Source organism: Elephantulus edwardii, unplaced genomic scaffold (assembly GCF_000299155.1).
Source record: "Elephantulus edwardii isolate Elephantulus edwardi_28Jun2011 unplaced genomic scaffold, EleEdw1.0 scaffold00288, whole genome shotgun sequence".
NCBI classification, from domain to species: Eukaryota; Metazoa; Chordata; class Mammalia; order Macroscelidea; family Macroscelididae; genus Elephantulus; species Elephantulus edwardii.
Genome location: NW_006400038.1, coordinates 2,928,755 through 2,934,205, shown reverse-complemented (window position 1 = coordinate 2,934,205; position 5,451 = coordinate 2,928,755). Strand labels below are relative to the sequence as shown.

General features: G+C 40.2%; 1 protein-coding gene and 1 pseudogene across 2 annotated transcripts in view; one reads left to right on the top strand and one right to left on the bottom strand.

The window, feature by feature from the left end:
- The window catches only part of VGLL4 (vestigial like 4 (Drosophila)), a 238,315-nt gene that overhangs the window by 133,527 nt on the left and 99,337 nt on the right, over window positions 1-5,451 (top strand). The window lies entirely within an intron of this gene.
- Window positions 2,957-3,295, bottom strand: LOC102844318 (annotated as a pseudogene).

Below are 5,451 nucleotides of genomic sequence, written 5' to 3'. Positions count from 1 at the left end.
TGCTTGCTGAAACTGAGGAGGACCTGAAGTGCTTGCTGCTGAGGGTCAGGGACTGCAGCCTTCAGTATGGACTGAGGCTCAATGTCAAGAAGACAAAGATTCTCACCACTGGACCAATTGGCAGCATTAGGATGGATGGTGAAGAGATCGAGAATGTTTACTACAGTTTGCTTGGCTCCACAATCAACACTCTTGTAACCAGCAGCCAGGAAATTAAAAGACGTATTGCGATGGGAAAGTCTGATGTTAGGGACCGCTCTAAAGTACTAAAGAGTAAAGATGTCTCTGGAAACTAAGGTGCACTTGATACAGGCCATGGTCTTTGTAATCACTTGTTAAGCATTAGAGAGTTGAACAATGACTAGGGAGGACAGAAGGAGAATTGATGCCTTTGAGCTGTGGTGCTGAAGAAAAGAATTGAATGTACCCTGTACTGCCAAGAAAACAAGCAGATTTATCCTGGAGAGGGTTAAACTAGTCTGCTCCTTGGAGGCAAGGATTCTGAGACTTCATCTGACATACTTTGGTCATGTTGTAAGGAGAGACTGGTCTTTGGAGAAGGACATCATGCTTGGGAGGGTGAAGGGGAGGTGCAGGAGGGGAAGGCCCTCTGGGAGGTGGATTGATTTGGTGACTGGGGCAATTGGGATGCGTGTGTTGGAGATAGTGAGATTGGCACAGGACAGAGCAGAGTTTAGAGCTGTTGTACATAGGGTCGCTATGATTCACGTGTGTCCGAGACAGTGAGATTGGCACAAGACAGAGCAGAGTTTACAGCTGTTGTACATAGGGTCGTTATGAGTCGTAAGCGACTTGATGGCACATAAGAACAACAGTATCTTTACCTCGTTTTAGTATTAGGGTTATGCTTGCTTCATAGAATGTGGAATTGGTGATATGTCTCTGAATATTTGGTAGAATTCAGCCTTGAAGCCATCTGGTCCAGGATTTTTTGTGGGAGGAGTCTTTTAATGACATGTTCAATTTTTCTTTTGTGATGGGCTTATTCAAGTGTTCTACATCTGTCCATGTCAGTTAGAGTAGGGCATGAATTTCAAGGAATTTGTCCATTTCCTCTTAAGTTTTCAAATTTATCAGAGTATAGCTGTTCATAATATTCCGATATTATAGATTTAATTTCTTCTGGTTTTATTTTGATAGCACTTCTGTCATGCCTTAATCAAGTTACTTATGTTTACTGCTTTTTTCATTTGTTAAATTTGTCAATGGTTTGTCAATCTTATTCACATTTTCCAAAAACCAGTTCTTGGTTTTGTTAACGGTTTCAATTGTTTTTCTGTTTTCTATCTTACTGATTTCAGCTCCTCTTCTTTTTTTTTAGAGATGGGAAGGCTAGATTGTTGTTCTTTTTCTGCTTGCTGAAGGTGCTGAGTTAAATCATTAATTTTACTTCTTTCTTCATTTTTAATGTGTTTGCCTGTTTCTGTGAACTGCCCCCTACGGACTGCCTTAGCTACATCCGAGAGGTTTTGGTACATTTTAATTTCATTATCATTTGTTTCGAGGAACTTTTTTTATTTCATTCTTTATTCTATAACTCAATCATGTTTTAGCCCAGTGTTTTTTAACTTCCATGTTGATGGCTTTATAAGCTTTATTCTCTTGTGGTTATGTGGCAGTGTGGTCTGAGAATATACTTTGTATTATTTCAGTGTTTTTTAATTTATTGGGGCTTGCTTTGTGCCCTAATATGTGATATTCTGTAGAATATGCCTTGTGCAGTTGAGAAGAAAGTGGATTCACTTTTATTGGGTCTACTCCCCTGAATACGTCCATAAGGTCGAGTTGGCTTTCTGTATAGTTTATGTCTTCTGCATCTTTGTTAAGTTACTTTTTAGTTGACCTATCCTTTGGCCAGAGTAATGTGTTACAGTCTTCTACCACTATTGGGGTGATATTTCTTTCTTCAATTCTGTCAGTAGTTTTATGTATTTAACAGGTTTGTAATTTGGTACATAGAAGTTGACTAATGTTAGGTTTTCCTGATAATACTGTGCCTTTAATTATTATATAATGCCCTTTTTTCTCTTTATGGTGGTTTTCATTCTGAAGTTTTTTTTATCAGAGATTTGTATTGTCACTCTTGATTTTTTGTGGATGTCATTTGCCTGGTATATTTCCCCCTCTCCCCCCACTGTTTTATTTTGAGTATCTTTCGCCATTTCTTAGATGCAGCTCTTTTTTTTTTTTTTTGAGGTTGTGCAAAACGACTGTATTTACAAAAATGGCACAAAAGTGATTTCAACAGTCAATGCACATGCACACTTCATCCACATCAACAACTAAAGGTATTCTAACACTATAGAACTGAGTAAGAACACTAGCTGCAACAGTAGCTACTAAGCACTAGTCACATCAGATACAGAATGGGCAAATATTGCCCAAGTAAATTTCTATTGTTAAAGCTGAAACAGTTATTTAAGGCCATTCAAGTTCAAGCAAAGAGATACAAATATTTCAGAGCCTCATCCATTTGTTTGTGTTTGAATTAGGTGGCATTTCTCCTAACTTGTCGTCTTAAGCTTCTGTTTTACAAAGTCCAAAGGGAAAATACATAGAATTTAATACAATAGAGGTTGTATTAATAAGAGTAACATACAAAGTTATAATCAGTATGAAGTAAGGAAAGTCAAAACATTAAAACTGTAAAACTTGCTTGTTACTTGTTAGAATCAGTCCTACACTAAAAGTCAGGTAATACATACATTATGTTTCAAGTTGATTACTTTATGTTGCTCTAACATGTCCTTTTCATCAGTGCACTGTTAAACTAATAAAAAATTCTGTATATTCCCTTACAATTAGCAGCACACACATACACATAAAAAGCTGTCTCAAATGACTTGGGAGTTGAAAGGAAAAAAAATAAAAGGTGAGAAGTAGCATAAGAAGAAATAATGGGAACTAGAAGATTCATGCAGTTCAGAACTTTTCATCAGCTAGCCAGCTTGCTAGCAACGAGGGATGGTTTTCATTGAGGAAGGTCCTGTGGAGTGGGAATGTGATCACCAGTGACCTCCATCTTATCCGGCACTGCTGTAGGAAGTTGCTTGTTTTTCATTTTTGCTTTAGCCATGTTGTAATCCCCAGAATCAAAATATTTTTGCCCTTTCTGTAGTCGTTTCTTTAAGAAATCTGAACCTCCAGGCTTTTGTCCCAGATGAGGATACCTTGCTTTTAATTTAGCATCTTCAGCTTTCTCCGGACTAATCACTTTATCTTCCATTTCCTTCTGCTCCCCCATGGAGGCTGCCTCGGAGATTTCTGCGGACATAGTGCTCCCTCTGCAGACAAGTCACCGGAAAAAGATGCGATTACCAGGTGGCTGAGGCCATTTGGCACCTGTCCCGACTCTCCGACACGTGCCGGGGCTGCTGGGGCCCGCGAAAATGGCCTCCGTCTTACGACAACACAGAGTCCTGAGAGGGCGACCAGCGGTGGCCCCGGCCGGCCGGCCGCTGCCCACCTGCCGCTGGCAGATGCAGCTCTTATAGACAACATATTGATGGGCTTTGTTATTTTATCCATTGTGGTACTCTTTTTCTTTTGATTGGTGTGTTTAATCCATTCACATTAAGTGTGATTATTTACAGGCCAGATTTTATTATTGCCATTTTGCTCTGTTTCTTTTTGGTGGTTTTGGTTTTTTGTTTTGTTTTTGTTACTGTGTCCATCCCCTTTACTTTGGTGTGTGTGTGAAGGACTTCCCCTAAAAGTTCTTGTTGGTTTGGTCTTGTTTTTACAAATTCCTTAAGTTCTTTTCTACAAAGGATGTGATTTCTCCTTCATATTCATGGAGAGCTTTGCTGGGTACAGGATCTTCAGTTGGCAGTTATTTTCTTTCAGCTTTCTTTATATGCCGTCTTCTAGCTCTCATGGTTTCTGCTGAAAAAAATCAGAAATTAATCTTACTGCTTTTCTTTTGTAGACTTTTTTTCTTGTGCTGCTTTTTTTATTTGGAAAATTTGACTTGATACAGCAGATGTTTTTCTTTTGGTTCTAGTTTATTTGGTGTTCATTAAGCTTCTTGAATTTGGATTTCCTCATTCTTCATAATACTTGGGAAGTTTCAGTATCTCTTCCACAATTTTTCCAGTGATTTACTTGTCCTTTTCCTATTTTGGAATTTCAGTCATATGTTATATTATTCCTTTTCATGTCATCCCACATGATTCTCATGTTTTCTTCACTTTCTTTGTGTCTCATCTCTGATTTTTCTTCTTCTATGTTTCTCTTGTCACATGATTTTTGCTTCTTCAATTACCTGGGGAGATGGGAGGGGTCTGAGGCTGACCTCTAAGCTGCCCAGCCTTCAGCTAGTCGGATGCCTAACCCCTCCTCTGAGCGGCCTGCCAGAACGAGGACTGCAAAATTCGATGGGTGGTTAGGGTGAAGGAAATGGGAAAGGTCTTTCCAAATGTTCTCTGAATCAGAAAAGACACTCCTAAGGCCAAAGAACGTTGACTTTCAGGAACAGTTCTGCTTATTTTTAAGTATTCTTTTATGTCCACAGCCTGCAAAACAGGGAGAGAAATATTCAACATTATCTCTTCCACATATTGGAAAATAAAAAGAAAATGAGCATACACACCGAGAATTACAAGGAGATGTTGGATTTCCCGACTGCCCTGTGCTTCAGAGAAGAGTAAGAGGCAGAGAAAAACCATGAAGCAGCGGATGTTGTTAAAACACTGACGTCCCAAATTGGTATCCTTTCTCCTCTGACGCATTTTGGGAAGAGCCTTGGAGCCTTTAGTCTCTGCTCAGGCTCCTCGAAGATTTTTTAAATGGCTGGAAGTGAGCAATGTCCTTGGCAACGTTGGCGTTTTTTTCCCTTCCAGGTGGTTTCACCCTAAGTCTGGCCTTCCTGACCTTCCGGCAGGCTGCTCAGAGGAGGGGTTAGGCATCCGACTAGCTGAAGGCTGGGCAACTTAGAGGTCAGCCTCAGATCCCTCCCATCTCCCGAGGTAATCGAAGAAGCAAAAACCGCGCGACATTCGTACCGACCCGACACACCAGTTCTACAGGATGCATCACCTTTACTCGGGAAACATTACAACTAAACTTCAGAGACATTGATCCCAACATAAGGAACTACCATCAGCTGATGTGTTTGGAATCACAGAAGCCGTGGAAGCCTCATATATAAGTTATTAGATGGAGGGCTGGTCAAAGGGAGATAGATGTGAAGGGAGGGGTTAGAAGTGGATGGGTATCCTGGTGGATGGTGGAGCAGGGAAATAAGTGGGTAAAGACCCATGTGAGAAAGGTAGGGACAACACTGACACTAAAGTTAACGCCGCAATATGGGATGTACCTTTAGCTTGCTGGTCTGTCTGATACTTCTCTAAATATGAACATTCACATTAAGACAGACTAGGAAGAAGGATTGGCCATCCACTTCTGAAATAGCAGGCCTCTGAAAACCCT